Genomic DNA, 21,724 nt, shown 5'->3' with positions numbered 1-21,724 from the left:
GGGAAGGAAAGCGCGCTTTCTGCAAAATAAAGTTCAACTTCTATATCTGGGCGAGAGAGGAAATATCAGCTACATCCCCGGGACTGGAGCCCGGATCCCAGCCACACTCCGCCCATCCCTCCCTCCCTCCCCTCCAGCCCCACCCACACTCCCTCCATCCCTCCCTCCCTCCCCTCCAGCCCCACTCACACTCCCTCCATCCATCCCTCCCTCCCCTCCAGCCCCGCTCACACTCCCCCCATCCCTCCCTCCAGCCCCGCTCACACTCCCTCCCTCCCTCCCCTCCAGCCCCACTCACACTCCCTCCATCCCTCCCTCCCCTCCAGCCCCACTCACACTCCCTCCATCCCTCCCTCCCCTCCAGCCCCACTCACACTCCCTCCATCCCTCCCTCCACCCCTCCCTCCCCGCTCACACTCCCTCCCTCCCCTCCAGCCCCACTCACACTCCCTCCATCCCTCCCTCCCTCCCCTCCAGCCCCACTCACACTCCCCCCCATCCCCTCCCCCCCCTCCGACTGCAACAACCTTACTCTGACATTTTGCATAAAAAATAATTGCTAAAAATCGTGGCTGTGCAGAACAACACCTTCCCGTTCTTCAGCTCTCAATGATCAACCAGTTGTCTCTAACTGCTCCCCTCCCTAGAGCCATTATTGCCCAGCAAGAAAACTGTTCCCTGTACCACAACCAGGGTTCAGACCAACTCACTTCCCCCCCATTCCCAGCGTCCATTCTCGCCTTGGGGAAGGATCCCAGTGTCTTTCCTCTAGACCCCATCACCAAACAAGGGACCACATCCCTCTCGCCTCCACCCCAGGCCCTCATGTCCACCCACCCTTGAAGGAGGGACTCTGTGGTATCTCCCCCAGCACAATCCTCAGTGGATCCCCCTGCAAGGTTTCATACCTTTGCCACTGTACCCAGCAGCTTCCCATGCCTCTCCCTCGACACCGTGCCCATGTCTGACTTCACCCCCCTGCAGACCGCACCCTCCTGAAACATGCCTCAACCATCACCAAACCAGGGTCCTCATGTTATACCGTGCACACCCAACCAAGCAACAACCTGCCGCCCTCACTACTCACCACCAGCACTGCAAACACTTAATGTTATGGTATACTAGATCCACCCCAGTCAGTATACCCATCTTGCAACTCTTTTGGCTTCTCCCTAACCCTTCCCAAAACCTACACTCTACCACCAGTCATTCACCTCTGCAACCAATTGCCCCACTTCCTCAAAGCTCCCCTGCCTAATCATTCTTACTCTCCATTCATCCTTCCCATCACCTTACACATGCCGAAGACAGGCACAAAATGCTGGAGTAACTCAGTGGGACAGGCAGCATCTCAGGAGAGAAGGAATGGGTGACATTTTGGTAATGGTCCACTGAAGACCAATGTTCTTTCTGATTGCTACTTTTAAATGCTTGCTGTTAAGTTCAGGGTGGATTGAAGCTTGGTTTGAAATAATATTGATTTAAAAAATAATTTGTTCTGTATAATTTCATGCTAATATTTTTGGTAAGTTTTGTGGTGGACTGGAGTTGATTTTTGAATCATCCAAGGAGGGAAGGCTGTTCCGAATAGATTTTTAAGGCTATGTTCTTCCTGATCTTTGACTTTATTTACTATAAAACAGTTATTTCTGTCAGTTCTTTTTTAATCTCCAAGTCAGACCGTTTAATGTTTGGTCTTTTGCACACATGTTTTCTTTTGTTGACAGTATATTCTTTCTTGGCTTTGTGCTTTTTGCCAGTCACGTTACTTTCTCCATCTGACGGAAGTTAGACCTCATTAGCTCCTTGACCTTGGGCTTGAGGTCATGTGAGTTTGAGCAATCCCGACTATTGCTGAGGTTCTGTGCAAGCCTGGTTAACTGGAGTCGAGCCCCATTGATATTGTACATAACTAGGATGGCAAAATATCAGAACCTGAATCCTTGTGATAAACTGCAGGCCTGGGAATACAGCAGAAAGTAAGCCCACGTGACTACAAGTCTAAGGCTATAGGCCTAAACTTGATATTTATGAAAAGGCAACCAATTAGTAAACTTCATGTTCCACTCCCATATTGACACAGGGATACAAAACAATCATAAAAATATTAGACGATAAAGACGTTTTATTAGAGGATTTCCTGTGCAGTTTATGCGGAATGACAAATTATACATGTTTTTTTTTATCGGAAACGTTATATGGAACAGTCTGAAGAAGGGTCTCGACCCGAAACGTCACCCATTCCTTCTCTCCAGAGATGCTGCCTGTCCTGTTGAGTTACTCCAGCATTTTGTGTCTACCTATGGTACAGACAGTTCATTATTATGCCACGCCTGCTCACAGCCGATATCAGATGGGCCAAGACCTCAATGTCTTGCTCAATCACAAATTAACTTCAAATGTCATATCCAGTCCATCACCAAATCCCGTTCTGTGACGTTGTTCCTGCCTTTATACCCAGATTCACTGCTCCCCTCGCCATTTTATTTGCACCCTTGACTTACCACTGAAGTTCTGCCATACACAAATCCTAATTCATCTGACAGTGCTGCTTGTGTATTGTGCCACAAAATGCACACTTATTGTTTCCTGTTCCCAGTGTGCTCCATTCAGATTGCAGCCATCATTTAAGTAGGCCCTAATGACCTTGCTTTCCTTATGACTCCAAGTGCATCATGCAGTTTAGGGTCTTTGGCGTCTCTGAGTTCATTTTCCTCTCCATCCACTGTGCAAGTTCTTTCATTTCGTCACCACATGCTCCCACGCTGCCATCTATTGAAATACCTTCTCAGCTCTGCCTTTTGCATTTCATTTCCTGACACTGTTTTGCTTATTACTCCCTTCTTTTAAAGTGTACCTTTTTCAGTCATGTTTTCAAGTATCTTTCATGTCTTTTTCCCTTGGTCAGTATTTCTCGATCCCAGGTCATTTGAAGTGTTCAGGGTGTGTTTGTCAAGTCAGGAAACGGAGGAATGTGGAATGAAGGCTGGTAAATGGGTTTGAGCAAGGGTCACGACCTGAAACGTCACCCATTCCTTCTCTCCAGAGATGCTGCCTGTCCCGCTACTCCAGCATTTTGTCCCTAAATGGGTTTGAAGTACAGATTAGGATGATTTAGCTGACCAATAGAAACTGTTCCAACTAAATAGCCTAGTCTAGTTTTCCTGAGCATCATAGGAGTTAGGAAGATGAACCTCCTCGAAAAAGGATGTATAAATAGGTTTACAACTTTGTCAGCTTGCAATTCCTAATGAAGTATCTCGAGAGATTTTACTATTTTGGGTGGTTATAACGAACTAATCGGCTTCCAGGTTTGTGAGGTATTGTAGCGGATTTGCAAAACATGAGCTAAATGGCTTGGTGAAGGGAGAGGGAGGAGGTTTGCATGTGGTGGGAATTTTTTGTGGATGTTATGGCAGGTTTGATCCTCGACATTTACCTTTTCTTCTGGCAAAAATAGCTTTACTCTGCAGAGATTTATTTTAAGATAGGCACAGACTGCTGGAGTAACTCAGCGGGACAGGCAGCATCTCTGGAGAGAAGGAATGGGTGACGTTTTCGGGTCGAGAACCTTCTTCAAACTGATGTCAAGGGGCAGGGGCGGGACAAAGATAGAATGTAGTCGGAGACAGTAAGACTAGTGAGAGAACTGGGAAGGGGGAGGGGATGGAGAGGGAAAGCAAGAGCTATCTGAAGTTAGAGAAGTCAATGTTCATACCGCTGGGGTGTACATTACCCAAGCGAAATATGAGGTGTTGTTTGGCCTACACATTTATTTTACGATAGTGGTTCCAGATTTTAGGCTCAAATTTGGATTTATTACTGCACATTGAGTGAATTTTTTTTCATGTTTAAGAATTACATAATTAGACACAAAATGCAGGAGTAATTCTGCAGGGCAGGCCACATCTCTGGAGAGGACGTTTCAGTGACATTTCGGGTCGAGACCCTTCTTCAGACTGATAGTCACCTCCTTGTCACCTTCCCCTCAACTAACAATGAACTCTTCTACATTTCCTTCTCATCATCTGCTTTAATCTGTGTTTTTACATCTTGCACTTCCATATCTCTATGTCTCCCTCTCCCCTGACTCTCAGTTTGAAAAAGGAGCTCAACTTGAGTGTCACCCACCCCATCTCTCCAGAGATGCTGCCCGTCCCGCTGAGTTACTCCAGCATATTGTGTCTCTCTTCGGAATAAACCAGCATCTGCAGTTCCTTACGACACAGATACAGAATTCCATAATTCCTTGGGTGTGAGAGGAGGCGAAACACTGGAATATCTTCCACTCGGATGCATTTAATTTTCATTTTTATGTATGTGCATATGTAAGCTGGAGTTAGTTCACACTTTTTGGAATGCATGTTTATTGCTAAAAACAAGAACCCTGAGGGGCTGTGGAAAGTAACTCCATTTAATTTTTAATACTTCCTAATATCTTGCTTTCATCTTCTGTATTACTTTATTAAAACTTTGTCACAGATGGTGTGCTGTAGTGATATTAATACCCTGCCTGTGCAAATGCATCTTCTCTGTCTGTGTGTGTGGGAAGGAACTGCAGATGCTGGTTTACACCGAAGATAGGCACAGAGTGCTGGAGTAACTCAGGCAGCATCTCTCCGAATAGAAGGATGACTTTTCGGGCGGGACCCTTCTTCAGTCTGATCCAGAGATACTGCCTGCCCCGCTGAGTTACTCCAGCATTTTGTGTCTATCTTCTCTGGTTCTGCTGCCCCTCTCCTGTTTTCTCATCTGCAGTTTTGTATGGACTGCAATTTCTTCCAATTAAAGACTGTTTTTGGAACCCCGTCACATACATGTCATTTTGCACTCATGTGTGATATGATTTTGCCCAGGTGGCTTGCTGAACAAAGTTGTTACTGTGTCTCAGTACACGTGGCAATAATAAACCAATACCAAGATCCCTTTCACCAGACACTATGTCAGATTTTGTCATTTGTTGTTTTGTTTGGTTTCAAGCTATGTTTTCCCACCATGTGATAAGGGAGCAGTGCTGAACTACTATCTACCTCATTGGTGATCCTCAGACTTTTCTTGATCGGACTTTGCTGGCTTTACCTTGCACTAAACGTTATCCCCTTATCATGTGTCTATGCACTGTAAATGGATCGATTGTCATCAGGTGTAGGAAGGAACTGCAGATGCTGGTTAAAACCGAAGATAGACACAAAATGCTGGAGTAACTCAGCGGGACAGGCAGCATCTCTGGAGAGAAGGAATGGGTGACGTTTTGGGTCGAGACCCTGCTTCAGTCTCCAGTAAAGATGAGGGAGTTGGGGTCTGGAAAACGGAAGTCATTGAAGAGATGAAGGACGTGTGAGGTGTCTTGAACATAGGCTGGGAGGGATTGGACCGGGGGGATAGGATGGAGTCGAGGAATGATTCGAGAAAGGTCTCGACCCGAAAAATCACCCATTCCTTCTCTTCAGAGATGCTGCCTGTCCCGTTGAATTAAAGCCCTGTCCCACGGTACGAGTTCATTCCAAGAGCTCTCCCAAGTTTAAAAAAAATCAAACTCGTGGTAAGCACGGAGAATGAATGTAGCGGGTACGTCGGAGCTCTGGGACGTCATTTAGCGGCTCGTAACGCTAACGGCAGGTAGTCGGGAAGACTCGCTAACGGCAGGTAAGCACGGGAAGACTCGTGAAGATTTTTCAACATGTTGAAAAATGTCCACGAGAGCCTCGAGTACCGACGAGTGGCCATTACCGTAAATCTCCGAGTTTGAATCAGGGCAAACTCTTGGAATGAACTCGTACCGTGGGACAGGGCTATAACTCCAGTATTTTGTGTCTATCTTGTGTCGATTGTAACCATGTGTTGTATTTCTGCTGTCTGGATAGCACGCAACAAAAGCTCTATACTGTACCTCGCCACACAATAAACTAAACGACTGATTTCCACCTGCAAAGCCTGTGCCACCTCGATCCAAGTACTGCAAAAACACTCAGTTATGCTTCAGTCACCTCGAAACTCCAAAATTGCATTCTCCCATTCAAAGCCCCTTGCCTATTTTCTCGTAGAAGGCACTGTTTACTCATTGCCAATTCCTTTCCAATTCACATGGGTATGCCTTCATTAATTTTTGTCTGTGTTTGAATTCCTTCGAGGCCTCACACTGTTTATTGTTAAACACACTCTTCCGTCTGCTGCTATTATCTGGAATTTGTGCAGAAGTTCTGAAGCTTGTTATTATGTGCTTGTTGTACCAGATCTCTACCTTGTGTTGAATATCTTTAGTAAAAGCATAAATCGATGAGTAGTGCTGGGTTATGTTCAGCAAAGGAGCCTACTCCAATAATCGGATGTGACCTTATGTTCTTTAAACTTTTTAATTCAGTGAGGCAAAAGACACAAGCTCCCTGGGAACTTACAGTGAATTTTGAGTCATGTGTTTCATCATCTGGTGATGCAGACAATGCACCTCCAGGTGAAATTAGACCACCATTGAATAGTCTTGTAATGAAGTGTTGCCTGTATTGCCTAATGCCATTTAACACTCCATTGTGAGTTATGATATAGATTGCAATTTACTATTTTCAGCTTGAAATTTACTGCCTGAGGTTTATGGCTCAGGATTTAAATCGTTGTTTCTGAATATTTAGCAGTTAAAAATTGGCAGAGATTATGTCTGGAATGGCTAAGTTTAAGGAAAAAAGAGGATAAGCATGGGAGTTGTGTTTGAGGAAGTGGCTCGGGATTGCAGGAACATCATGGGAACTAGCAGAAATATCCATGATAAATTGGGACAGGGCAATACACAATGAACACAGAAAAAAGGATTCACAATCAGTGAATAGAGATAACAGAGAGGTGGATTTGACAGGGACAGTGTAGGTAGTAAATGGTTGGAAATCAGCAAAGTCCAAAACTAATGTTGTCAAAGATACTTCTTGATATATACAGGGGTCATGGGGAGAATGGGGATAGCAGGAGGAGGTAGATCAGCCATGATTGAATGGCGGAGTAGACGATGGGCCAATGGCCACGTGACCTTGTACAGCCAGACATAAAGGAAGCATTTAAGTTGTGAGATGTGTTGCAGGAAACATCACAAGGCTGATCCTTTGTGCACATGAAAATATGAGGACAAGAGGGAAACTTGTACTGCGGCAAAGATGTGTAAAAATTAGAAATACGGGTATACGTGTATCAATGTAGGTTAAACATTTATTTTGGTACAAAGGGAGAGAAAGATACAAGGCAGAAAAGGCAAAGTGTGGCCTGATAGTCACAGAGCCATGGACCAATTTAATCATTGATGCCTTCCAATTAGTTCAATATTTTCCAGTATATTCTGTTTGTAATGAAAAAATTAAACCATCTGATAGGGTGCAGTTTATAGGATTTTGGTTAGGCCCTATTTGGAGTATTGTGTACAGTTCTGGCTGCCCCATCGCAGGAAGGATGTGGAAGCTATGAAGTATTTGCAGAATAGCTTTACCAGAGTTCTGCCTGGATATGAGGGTATTGGCTATAAGGAGAAGTTGGACATTTGAATTGCTTTCTCTGGAGAGTCAGTCAGAGGCGGAGGGGAGACCTGATAGAAGTATAACAAATATGAGACATCAATAGGGAAGATATTCCAAATCAGGGTGGAAATGTCAAAGACTAGATGACATAACTTTAAGGTGAAAGAAGCAATGTTTAAAGGATACTTTCAGGGAAGGTTTGCGACACAGAGCGTGGTGGGTGCCTGGAACGTGCTGTCAGGGCTGGTGGTGGAGGCAGATTTGATAGTGGCATTTAAGAAATGTTTAGATGGGCACATGGATGTGCAGGGAATGGAGGGATATGGATCACGTGCAAACAAGTGAGATTAGTTTAGGTTGGCATTAGGGTTGCCAACTTTCTCACTCCCAAATAAGGGACAAAAAGACAAAATACGGGACAAATTCCCGACGGCAATTCGTTGACCGACTCGACCGTGGCTGGGTGAATGATGAGTTGGCCCGGGTGCTGGACTGCACACAAAGCCCAGCCGGCGGGCCAGCTGAGGAGTTTTGGCCCGGACGCGCAAAGTCCGGCGCCCGGTCCAACTCATGAACCGATGAACGGCCATGAGAAGGAGGGGTGGTGGTGTCGGATGTCAGCCGAAGGTCGGGCAGTTGGCCGGGCTGTCGACAGACAGGGCCACGGGCGAGGCGCTGCTGCTGCACTCCATGGGCTGCACTACGTCAGGACGGTTGAGGCGGGGCCGGATGCGGCGCTCCGACCCGACAGTCCCCTCGACCCGAGTAGTAGCAGTCAAATACGGGACAAGGGCGGTCCCATACGGGACAAACCAATTTAGCCCAAAATACGGGATGTCCCAGCTACTACGGGACAGTTGGCAACCCTAGTTGGCATCAAGCACAGACTTAGTGGACTGAAGGGCCGGTCCCTGTGCTGTACATTTCTATGTTCTATGTTCTAAAGTTAAAGGACTTATGGAATTGATGGGGCATAAATGGAACTTGGTCAGAGTTTGTGGAAACAACCCTCAATATCTAGCAGATTATCAGTTGGTGAGTGATAAATTGCCATATATGGACGAATAGAGGAAATCAGTCTGAAGAAGGATCTCGAGCCAAAATGTCACCCATTCCTTCTCTCTAGAGATGCTGCCTGTCCCTCTGAGTTACTCCAGCATTTTGTGTCTCTCTCAGAGGAAATTTGGTCTTGTTTGAACGTGGCATCATTTGTGTCCTCTCCCGTGTGTTCTGACCGACAGTGTGTCTGCATTCAGAAGATAATTCACCTGCAGTATATTTTTCATAACTATGTTTCCCCATGGTGACGCATATGATGTCCAAGGTAAAAATTAGTCTGAAGATAGACACAAAATGCTGGAGTAACTCAGCGGGGCAGGCAGCATCGGTGGATAGAAGGAATAGGTGACGTTTCGGGTCAAGATCCTTCTCCAGGCTGAGAGTCAGGGGAGAGGGAGACACAGAGATAAGGAAGGGTAAGGTGTGAAAACAAGTCACCAAAGGGGACAAAGTTCAAGGAAAATGTAGAATAGTGTGAGTCTGGGTTAACATGTGGCCGCAGAGCTGGAGAGCAGGAGCATTATAAAAGAAATAAGAAAACAAATTGCGAAGAAACTGACAGTTTTTTAATTGAACCAGATATCCTATCTTGGAGCTGTCTTTCATGAGTGGTTTCATTTCCTTCCGAGACATTGAACTGCACTGATGTGCTCGTGAATAGGTACCCAGAACTTCTAATTCTTGCAGCCTAAACATTCTGGAAGAAGGAAGTCTTGAGTGCAAGATGCCCGGAGTTATTGGATATGTCTAAATAAATATTTGGACTAGTTGTTTTGCTCAGTGAGAACCTGAGCAAAACTGTAGTACTTCATGTAGAAAGACACAAGAAGCTGGAGTAACTCAGCAGGTCAGGCAGCATCTCCGGAGAGAAGGAATAGGTGACGTTTCGGGTCAAGACCCTTCTTCATACCGTGAGTCAAGGGAAAAGGAAACGAGTAGATGATGTAGACGGTGATATAGAGAGAGATACAGAACACATTAATGAAAGATATGCAAAAATTAACGATGATCAAGGAAACGTTCCGTTATTGGCTGCGGGGTTGTTGATACAGACTGTGAAACTCAACAGGACGTTAGTGAAACTAGTACGAGGACTAGGGTGGGGGAGGGGTAGACAGAGATGGGATGCAGTTCGAGAAATCAATATTAATACCACTGGGTTGTAAGCTGCCCAAGGGAAATATGAGATGCTGTTCCTCAAATTTGCATGTGGCCTCACTCTGACAATGGAGGAGACCCAGGACAGAAAGGTCAGTGTGGGAATGGGAAGGGGAGTTAAAGTGTTTGGCCATCGGGAGATCATGCAGGCCAAGGCGAACTGAGCAAAGGTTTTTCAGCGAAAATATCACCCAGTCTACGCTTGGTCTCGCCGACGAATAAGAGTCCACACTTGGAACAAGGTATTCATGTGTTCCATGTGTTTGCTTGTCAGGATGAATTGTCAGGAGAGACCTGGAGAAGAGGGAAGGCAGACATGTCCACATTTGGACAAATGACATAGAACAAGGAACATGTGAGGTGTTGCAGGGTTGTAAAGCAATGCTTTAACAGCTTGGTGTCTAATCTTGGAGAACCAAATCACTCAGAAAGCCAATAAGAAATTACTTATTGTTGCCAAAGCTTATTATTGCAAAAAGAGCCATGGGAATCAGGAAATGCGGACACAAAAAGCATAAATGCATTTCAGACAAAGATGAATAAATGCATGAGAGAGAAAAGAATAGAAGTATTGGGTGAGATAAAGTAAGATGGGCAGAGCATAAAGAACAGCATAGAATATTGGGTAGAAAGACGGGTAGAATGTCCGGTGTATAATTCCACATCGATCACTTGCACATGGGCATTGGTGTTCAAAAAGAGGGTGTGACAAATAGTGTGGACGGTTGTTAAATGCTCAATGCAGTAAAACAGGTTTGCAGCAGTCAGGTGTAAGATATGATTAAGTATGATTAAACGCGATGGCCATTGATTAGCAATACATATTTGGTGCAAAGATGTAATTGGTGGGTGAACAGAGTTCAAATTATAGTTTTTATTTTAATGCAATCGGATAAAATTCCAAAAAGACAAACAGTATTTTGTTTTATGTTTAAGAAGGAACTACAGATGCTGTTTAAATCGAAGATAGGCACAAAATGCTGGAGTAACTCAGCGGGATAGGCAGCATCTCTGGAGAGAATGGGTGACATTTTGGCTCGAGATCCTTCTTCAGACTGATCAGTCTGAAGAAGGGTCCCGACCCGAAATGTTCAGGCTGATCTATCTGAAGCAGACTCGGTGGGCCGAAGGGGCCTGTGCCCGCGCTGTATTTCTAAACTAAACTAAACCTTGTTGCAAAGTTGGCAAAACTGTTGTTCTTCTTCTCTGCACTCCTCTCCTGTTTGCTACTTTCTTCCACTTCCTCATTGGAAACTTTAGTGATCTGTTTATCTGCACCTGTTAAAGGTACAGCAAGGTTTATGCTGCGGAGAACAAAATACCTCCTCAGCCATTCTCCAGGTAACTATATTTCACATTCCTAGATCACCTTAAATTAACCGGTGATAACCCTGAGCTGGAAGGAGAGCAAGTGTGCAAAAATAAAGCCATAACTGGGCCCTGAAATCCCAGGTTCATTTTCTTCATCTACAATAGTAAGCCCTACTTTGTGGATTTAGCCTGAATAAGGTGTGTCTGCTAATATATCAGTGAAGATGTTTAATAAACTGAGATTATGCAGAGTCCTTTGGCCCAACACGTCCGTGCCAATCAAGGTGTCAATCCACATAGTCCCATTTACCTGCATTTGGCCCACATCCCTCTAAGTATCTGACCAAATATCTCCGTTAAAATCTTTTTATTAGTTTTTTTTTCAAAAACAAAAACAAAACAACATCAAAAAAAGAATAATGATAAACATAACAATGATATTGATACATAGGGATCAGGATTACATTAATAACAGGTATAACATATTATATGTTATATGACACTATGAGTCCAGTGTCAAAATACACCTTGAATATAAACCTCCCGGTCTCTATATAAATATAGTTAAATGTTTAAATGAAAACATATATAAAAAAAACAAAAAGATAAAAAGAAAAAGTAGAAAAGAAAGAGAAAAAAGGAAAAACAAAACCCCCCTAAATTAGAAAAAAAAAGCAAAACAGAATCTGGGCTGCAAAGAATTTCAACAATTTAAGTCCCTGTTTGTGGGCATTTGGCCCACATCCCTCTAAGTATCTGACCAAATATCTTTTAAACATTGTCATTGTACCTGCCATGATGACGTTGCTGGCAATTCTATCCATGTACTCACCAACCCCTGTGTGAAACCTTGTCTCTCACATCCCCTTTAAATCTTTCTCCTTAAATCTATGCCCCCTAATTTTAGAATCGCCTACTGAGAAAAATACTGTGAGTTGCAGAGTGATGGGCAAATTACAAAATCCTAAAGAACAGAGTTTTGAAATTCTGGCTTTAAAATTCATTCTACCTTCCATGAGATTTTTCAACTGAGATCTTAAAAAGTGTTCCAACGCTGTTCACTAAGAGTCATGCTCTCAAATTTAGTGCAAGTCCTTACTCCTTGTGTAGGAAAAGTGCTCCTTGCAGAAGTGACTATCACCACTAGCCAACAAGATTCGGCAAACCCTGACATTGACAACATCACAGCCGCAGGCCACATTTGTTTTAGTTAACGTAGCTTCAGAAGATTGCCTGAAACTCGCTGCTTCTCCACCCAGATCATGGTGGCATCACGAAAATCAAGAGGTTCAAATGGTTGTTAGTCCCTGACCTCCACTTCCCATTCCCATAACAACCTTTCTGTCCTGGGCTTCCTCCATTGCCTGTGTGAGGCCACACACAAACAGGGGGAAGCGCACCTCGTATTCCACTCGGTAGCTTACAGCTTAACGGTATGAACATTGAATTCTCCCCTCAACCCTCCCCCTCAACCCTCCGCCCATCCTCCCCACTCTCTTCTCATGCCCCACTCTAGCTTTGCATTTCACTCCTCTTTATCTGACAGCCTTTTGTTTTCTTTTCATCTGTGGCCTTGGTGCACCCATCTGCCATCACCTGTATCCACCTATCACTTGCCAGGATTTGTCCCGCCCCATCTCTTTTCCAGCTTTCTTCCCCTCTATTATAATTAATCTGAAGAATAGTCATGGCCTGAAACATCACCTATCCATGTTTTCCAGAAATGCTACCTGACTCACTGAGTTACTCCAGCACTTTGAGTGTCTTTTCTTGTAAAGCAGCATCTGCAGTTTCTTCCTTGTGTCTACTTTCGAGAGGTTCAATGACAGTAGACTGCATTTGCATTGAATTGCAGTGAATCGTGGAAACAGCCCAGGCCATCAAACAAACCAACCTCCCTTTTATTGACTCCATTTATACCTCACACTGGGCCAGCAGCATAATCAAGAATGAGTCGCACCCTGGACACTCCCTCTTCTCCCCTCTCCCATCGGGCAAAGGTGTAAAAACGCACACCTCCAGATTCAGAGACAGTTTCTTCCCAGCTTTTATCAGGCAAGTGAATCATCCTACCATAACCAGAGATAGACACAAAATGCTGGAGTTACTCTGCGGGACAGGCAGCATCTCTGGATAGAAGGAATGGGTGATGTTTCGGGTCGAGACCCTTCTTTAGATTGAACTGTAGGTGCATAGAGTTGTCGATCGCTGCAATTAGGCTACAGCTCTGACGTCCAGTGTATTTCCAGTTTATATATTTCAACGCTCAATTGGCATGCAGTATGTTCAGCTCTAGAACTTCCTCACAAAACTGCTTCACCGCTCTGTTTGTACTCATTTAGGATTTCTTAAAACACATCTCTTCAATGGAATGTTTGCCCTGATGCCCTGCAAGTGGGCAACAAGGTGCCGTTTCGGGTGACCCAGTGATGCAGCTATTGGAGCTGCTGCCTCCAAGCACCTGATTACCAGGCTCAATCAATCAGTCTGAAGAAGTGTCTCAACCCGAAACGTCACCCATTCCTTCTCACCAGAAATGTATTGTATGGTATTGTATTGTATTGTATTCAAATTTATTGTCATTGTCTCAATTAGAGACAACGAAATGAATTTCCCTTTACAGTCAGTATCATAAAAATAAATAAATAATAAAACATATTAAAAATAAAATAGAATTTAAAAAAAAGCACAAACACAAAGTCCACGACACAACATAACACAATGGCACCAAGGTGAGGAAGGCACCATAGTCCAGCCAGCCTCCCCTCCGATCTTCCCAGATGTTCACCCGTGGTCGGGGCCTTCCGAGCACCCGCAGTCGCCACCCCGGGCGGCCCGATGCTCAGGCCCTCTCGCCGGGCTGATAGAACGCCGACGCCGAACCCTGACGGTGAAAATCCTCCTCAGCGGCCCGGACCTCCCGATCAGCCGCCTCCCACCGGAGTCCGCAGCTCCTGAGTCCGCAGGCCGAGCCGGGCAGAGTCGCAGGACCCCACGATGTTTGTCAGCGCCGCCCGTGTTGGGAGCTCTGCGAACCACAGCTCCAGGATGTCGGTGCCGCAGGCCCAGCACTCCGGGCTCCAGACGGCGATCCCCGGTAAGGCATCGCCAGCCCCGCGATGTATCAGCGCTGTCCCGCCGCTGCTGGAGCTCTGGTCGGTCCAGACAGGAAAGGCCGCGCCAATCCAGTAGGTAGGCCGCTGGGGGGGGGGGGGGGGGCGAGGACGCGACTCGAATAATAGTCGCGTCCTCTCCAGGAAGCGACTGAAGGACGGTATCCCCCTTACCGTACCCTCTTCCCCCACATCAAAACATTTAAAAATAAATAAAAAACACACTTCAACATAACAAAAAAAAACAAAAAAACAAAAAGATACCGGGGCTGAAGGTGGAGGCAGCTGGCACCAGCGCCACCGGAAGTACAAAATGCTGCCTGTCACGCTGAGTTCCTCCAGCTTTTTGTGTCTACCAGGCTCAATCTTCACCTTAGATGCAGAGTTTGCACGTGCTCTCTGTGACAGCATGGGTTTCCTACAGTATCCCCACACAGTGTGTAGGTGATTGTTAGAATCTGGGTACAGTTGACAACAATGTAGAGAAAATTTTATAAAAAGTGACTAATGCAGGATTACTGTAAAATGGTGGGTGATGGTTGGTGTGGACTTGATGGGGTGAAGGGCCTGTATCTGTGCTTCATTTTTTTCGGACTCAGAAACAGAACTGTTGATTTTGCGTTGGTATGTGGAACTGCACTGCTCCGTGAGAGAGACATCCTACGACAGCAAAAATTGTCGCCACTGTCGGCAAAAGTCTTTCAACATGTAGTCGCCCAAAAAATTGCCTAAGTGGGGCAGGCCCCTTAGGTTGGGAGGTGGAATTTGGGGAAATTAGTGGTTGCTTTGTTTTGTGAAGTGTTTTTCTTTATCAAAGGTAGAATTTAGAGTGCTTTTCAAACATTGTTGAGATGAAGCAACTGCAGCAGGAGACCTTTTCTTGAACTGCAGTGAAGTATCGTAAATATGTCCTCTTCTCATTCCTTGTCGGTGATATATTAGAACGTTGTGCACACCAATCTTAACTGGCACTTTTCCTCAGGACAAAACAGTTATAATAGAGTTGGTACATGTTGGTTGCCTTGCATTTAACATCGACTTAGCTCCTGGGAAATTTGCGATGACGTTTCAAAATACCACTGCCTAAATATCTGTGAAGTTTGGGAGCGGTTTGCCTTGCATAAGCTTGTTTTTTTTTTAAACATGCAGATCTGTATGTGGATTGTGGTTCTTCAGGCTGATGGATATCTTGGCTGGTTTGAACAGGACAGAATTAATACTGAACATCCGTCACAGCAGCCACTGCAAAATGAGACAAATTTAGGCTTGTTGCAAGATCTAGTCACATTACAGTACATTAAACAAACGTCAAAAGAAAATTATTAAATTATTTAAAAAATGCAAAATATGTTAAAAAAAATGTGTCCCTTGATGTCAGTTTGACTTTTCAATTTTCAGAAACTGCCCTTGAAACAATCTGGAGTTAAAATCACTTATTTAAGAGTTTTTGGTACAGCTGTAGTTGCAGGTTCTTGCCAGGAGGTGATGATGTCAGGAGAGTTTTGGATGTTATGAATTTTCCATCTCGTAGATAAAGAAGGGTCTCGACCCGAAACGTTACCTGTTCCTTCTCTCCAGAGATGCTGCCTGACCCTTTGAGTTACTCCAGCTTTTTGTGTCTAGCAGCACCCATAGTCAGAGTCGAACCCGGGTCAGAGTCGAACCCGGCTGTAAGGCAGCTACTCTACCGCTGCGCCACCGTGCCGCACGAGTTGACATGAACTAGATGGGCTGAATTGCATCCTTCAACGATACTTTACTTATAACACAACTGTTCTCAATAGAAGTGATAAAATCAGTCACTGGTGATGGTTTGTGTAAAATTCAACTTTTGTAAAATGAGACTTCTATGTAATTTGGAGATTGAGTTAATATTATCCTTCAATAATGAGGTCATTAATGATAAGTTAATAGTTCACGTCGTGTTTATGTTGCGTGGAGAATGCCCGGAATTTTACCTTTTATTTGGAAATGGTTTTGTGCAAACATTCTGTGTACTGGTGGTGAATCTGTGGAATTCTTTGCCACAGAAGGCAGAGGAGGCCAAGTCAGTGGATGTTTTTAAGGCAGAGATAGATAGATTCTTGATTACTACAGGTGTCAGAGGTTATGGGGAAAAGGCAGGTGAATAGGGTTAAGAGGGAGAGATAAATCAGCCATGATTGAATGGCGGAGTAGACTTGATGGGCCGAATGGCCTAATTCCGCTCCTATCTCTTATGGCCTTATGACCTTACTTGCGAAGAGGGCTAAGTCCACTCAGACTGGGTCTATTTTTAAACTTTGTGCTGTATCTGTGCTTAGTGACACTGATACAGTAGCTCATAGTTCTCCCAGAACTTGGAAGCAGCTGTATGATGGTGAATATTATCTGTTGGATGCTGCCATTAAATTTACAAGCTGAATCAGATGTTGGATTGGGTACTGCCTACTCAAACTGGAGAACTGCCCCCTTGACATTCACTGACAGCATGTGCAAATGTTGCTGGTGAGGTGAAAAACAAACATAGGTTCCAGCACTTTCAAACAGCAGAAAGACTATACAGTCAGCTATTAACAGCTCAATCTGGCACACATGTTGTTAACTCGCCAGCAGTGTTATATTACAGGATAATAATAGTTCTACTCCTTTAATAAGCTGTAACTCCATATAACTTGCAAGCCACACACACACACACACACACACACACACACACACACACACACACACACACACACACACACACACACACATTCAGCAGTGGGGAGATCGAGGAATAGTGTAGAAAGGAACGACAGGTGCTGGTTTACACAGCAAATACACACAAAATGCTGGAGTAACTCAGCGGGTCAGTTGCTCTCTGGAGAAAAGGGATAGGTGACGTTTCGGTTCTGAAGAAGGGTCTCGACTCTAAACATCACCTATTCCTTATCTCCAGAGATGCTATCTGACCTGCTGAGTTACGGCAGCTTATTGTGTCTGTCTGAGATTGAGGAAGATCTCCATCAGCGCGGAGAGTTGGGGCGATCGCAGAAATTCATCTCCATCTTACACTGGCTCCATGACGGCATGCAAATCATGAAGCTGACTATCAGATCCCCAGCAGAACCATTCTCACTGAAGACTGATGTCATACAAAGCTGTGTTATTGCTCCAATACATCCCTCAATCCATCGCACTGCAACGTTGCACATCAACAACAACAAAGCTCAGTGAAACCCCTCAGGCCGACCCTTACAAATAGGAAGCCGTTCAAACTCCAATTATTGACCTCTAATTTCAAGTAACCCTTGCTTCCCCTCTCTCTTTCTCCACCCCTCCCATCCCATTTCTCCAACCAGTCTGACTGTCCTCCTGATGAAATGTTATCTCTGTATGCTTCGTTGTCAACTTCCCCTAGCTAAACTTTTCCTTGAACTTCATCCCCTTTGATCTCTCGTTTTCACACTTTACCCTTCTATATCTCTGTGTCTCCCTTTCCCCTGACTCTCAGTCTGAAGAAGGGTCTCGACCCGAAGCGTCACCTTTCTATCCAGAGATGCCTCCTGTCCTGCTGAGTTACTCCAGCATTTTTGTGTCTATCTTCAGTTTAAACCTGCATCAGCTGTTCCTTCCTACACACTCCGCATCAAAGACACCTGAAGCTTGGTAATTAGGCTGCAGTTTGCAGATTATGCTTGCTTATATGCATGCTTAATGTGTCTACCAAAGCATGTGGGAGGAATGGCCTTACACTCACATCAGCATGATCCAGGTGCTCTGCTGATCTGCCCCCTGCTGAAGCATCCAACAACAAAGGTTTCTGGCAAAACCTTGTAAACAGTGCCCTCCACAATGTTTGAGACAAAGACCCATCATTTATTTATTTGCCTCTGTACTCCACAATTTGAGATTTGTAATAGAAAAAAAATCACATGTGGTTAATGTGCACATTGTCAGATTTTATTAAAGGCCATTTTTATACATTTTGGTTTCACCATGTAGAAATTACAGCTGTGTTTATACATAGTCCCCCCATTTCAGGGCACCATAATGTTTGGGACACATGGCTTCACAAGTGTTTGTAATTGCTCAGGTGTGTTTAAATGCCTCCTCAATGCAGGTATAAGAGAGCTCTCGGCACCTATTCTTTCCTCCGGTTTTTCCATCACATTTGGAAATTTTGATTGCTGTTTATCAACATGAGGACCAAAGTTGAGCCAATGAAAGTCAAAGAAGCTATTATGAGACTGAGAAACAAGAATAAAACTGTTAGAGACATCAGCCAAACCTTAGGCTTTCCAAAATCAACTGTTTGGAAGAAAGAGAGCACTGGTGAGCTTACTAATCGCAAAGGGTCTGGCAGGCCAAGGAAGACCTCCACAGCTGATGACAGAAGAATTCTCTCTATAATAAAATAAATCCCCAAACACCTGTCGGACAGACCAGAAACACTCTTCAGAAGTCAGGTGTGGATTTGTCAATGACCACTGTCCGCAGAAGACTTGAACAGAAATACAGAGGCTACACTGCAAGATGCAAACCACTGGTTAACCGCAAAAATAGGATGGCCAGGTTACAGTTTGCCAAGAAGTACTTAAAAGAGCAACTACAGTTCTGGAAAAGGGTCTTGTGGACAGATGAGACAAAGATTAACATATCAGAGTGATGGCAAGAGCAAAGTATGGAGGAGAGAAGGAACTGCCCAAGATCCAAAGCATGCCACCTCATCTGTGAAACACAGTGGTGGGGGTGTTATGGCCTGGATATGTATGGCTGCTGAAAGTACTGTCTCACTTATCTTCATTGATGATACAACTGCTGATGAATTCTGAAGTGTATATACACATCCTATCTGCTCAAGTTCAAACAAATGCCTCAAAACACATTGGCCGGTGGTTCATTCTACAGCAAGATAATGATCCCAAACATGCTGCTAAAGCAACAAAGTTCTTCAAGGCTAAAAATTGGTCAATTCTTGAGTGGCCAAGTCAATCACCTGATCTGAACCCAATTGAGCATGCCTTTTATATGCTGAAGAGAAAACACAGAAGGGGACTAGCCCCCAAAACAAGCATAAGCTAAAGATGGCTACAATACAGGCCTGGCAGAGCATCACCAGAGAAGACACCCAGCAACTGGTGATGTCAATGAATCGCAGACCTCAAGCAGATTTTTTCAATTACAAATCTAAAATTGTGGAGTACAGAGGCAAATAAATAAATGATGGGTCTTTGTCCCAAACATTATGGAGGGCACTGTACATCAGATACATTGTTAGGTACATCGTTCGACAGAAAATAAAATAATTTTACAAATTGAGCAAGAAGTCTATATCGTCCTTTGTTATTGCTGCCACATCTAACACCCCATCTATTCTTAATTCAGCTCTTTGATCTCTCTCCTATTTGGTCTGCAAGAGATTAGACAAAAAGCTGCAGCGGTTATTGTATCAATATTTCTTACATCTGCGGTTTTCAGTTTATTTGTAATTAAATGTGCCAACGAATGTGTCAACTAATAGATCTTGTTCTATTTATTTCATGACTGAGCTTCCTGGCACATTAACAGCTTCATCTTTTACCAAATAAGTACCTGAAACAGACCACAATGACCACTGTTATTTGTTGAGAATTATATTATTAAATTATCTTGCCTGTGGTTGATACACGTTTAAAAATGTATGTCTCCATTCACACTAAAAGCTAGAAGGTGATAAACATCTGTAGACAATTATGTCTCCCATTACGGCTGCTGGACACTGAAGAAATTTGCATTAGAAACTGACAGGGCCTTCGCTTAAGTGTCCCCATAACTGTGAACCAACAGCTCAATGTTAAGGGCCTGTCCCACTTACGCGATTTTTTTCAGCGACTTGCCGGCAACCGTCATAGTCGCAGCAGGTCGCCGAAAATGTTCAACATGTTGAAAATCCAGCGGCGACCAGAAAAAGGTACGACTCTTTGGGCGACTACTCACGACCAAACAGGTTTCACATTTCGTACCTTTTACTGGTCGTCGCTGGATTTTCAACATGTTGAACATTTTCGGCAACCTGCTGCGACTATGGCGGGTGCCGGCAATTCGCCGAAAAAAATCGCTTAAGTGGGACAGGCCCTTTACTGTTGTGAGAAAAACTGCTCATAGGAACACATCTCCACTTACAACATGGGATTCAATGGGAAATGGAGTTTCATATTATAGGAAATTACAAAACAAATGGTTTTCTAAAGGGGCTGTCCCACTGCGGCGACCTAATCCACGAGTTCAGACGAGTTTGCCCTCGACTCATACTTGCAACATGGTCGACACGAGGTCCTAGGAGGTCTTTGTAACTCTCCTTCATGCTCGATAGTAGTCCCCGCGTACTCGAGGCCTCAGCTCGGTCGCGGCATATTTTTCAACTTTAAAAAATGCCCGTGAGTAAAATAAGGTCGCCATGGAAAAACTTGCACGCTCTGTAATGTGGGAGGCTGCAAAGTGTAAAGTATTGTGTAGGAAGGAAGTGCAGGTGCTGGTTTAAATCGAAGATAGACACAGAAACTTGCATGCTTCAAAGATCTTCGATCTACATGTGTCAGTTTTCGAGGATCACTCTTGCAACCTGAATCAACCAGTCCTGGCCTCCACACCCACCTACAGCAAGCCGCACCTTATGATATTTAAGCTTCACTCCCCAGGCAATTTAGTTGGTATGCAAGTTTGAGCAACTTCAGAGTACATGGCAGATTGCTTCAGGAAGGAAAAGATAAGAAACCACAGCAAGTTAGGATTAGAAAAGGAGAGACAAGGATGCTGAAATCTTGAGCAAAGCATTAAGTGCTGGGGTAACTCAGTGGGTCAAGCAGCATCTGTGGAGGAAGATGGGCAGCCTTTTGAGTCGGGACCCCTCTTCAGGTTGAAATGTTGCCTGTTCACCTCCCTGACTGCCTGACCCGCTGAGTTACTACAGCACTTCATGGTTTGCTTATGGTTGGAATAGTTGAGAGTTAATTGTTGAATATATCAAGCAGCAGTTCCTATTTCCTAATGACACAGATAGAAGCCATTCTGCCCATTGGGGTAAGCCATTTAGAACGGAGATGAGGAAAAACCTTTTCACCCAGAGAGTTGTGAATCTGTGGAATTCTCTGCCTCAGAAGGCAGTGGAAGCCAATTCTATGGATGCTTTCAAGAGAGAGTCAGATAGAGCTCTTAAAGATAGGGGAGTCAGGGGATATGAGGAGAATGCAGGAATGGGGTACTGATTGTGGATGATCAGCCATGATCACATTGAATGGCGATGCTGGCTCGATGGGCCGAATGGCCTACTCCTGCACCTCCCCCATATGGAATACGGATAGAGTTCCCCTGGTCCTCACCTTTCACCCCAGCACCTACCAGGTTCAACGCATCATTCTCTGACGTTTCCACCACTTGTCAAACCCACCCCTATTCCATATGCCGCAGAGACTGCTCCCTCCGCAATGCTTTGGTTCACTCACCCCTTTCCACCCAAACCACCTCCTCCCCAGATACTTTCCCCTGCAACCGCAGGAGATGTTATCCACTCCCTATACCTCTACCCTCGTCTCCATCCAGGGACCCCAGCAGTCCTTCCAAGTGAGACAGAGGTTCATGTGCACCTCCTCT

At 44.6% G+C, this 21,724-nt stretch overlaps 1 protein-coding gene across 8 annotated transcripts in view; it reads left to right on the top strand.

Moving 5' to 3' along the window:
- Window positions 1-21,724, top strand: part of st7 (suppression of tumorigenicity 7) — a 192,463-nt gene that overhangs the window by 550 nt on the left and 170,189 nt on the right. The gene's annotated exons all lie outside the window — the stretch shown is intronic.

This window comes from Amblyraja radiata, chromosome 19 (genome assembly GCF_010909765.2).
Source record: "Amblyraja radiata isolate CabotCenter1 chromosome 19, sAmbRad1.1.pri, whole genome shotgun sequence".
Lineage (NCBI taxonomy): Eukaryota > Metazoa > Chordata > Chondrichthyes > Rajiformes > Rajidae > Amblyraja > Amblyraja radiata.
This window is presented reverse-complemented; position numbering and strand designations above follow the sequence as displayed.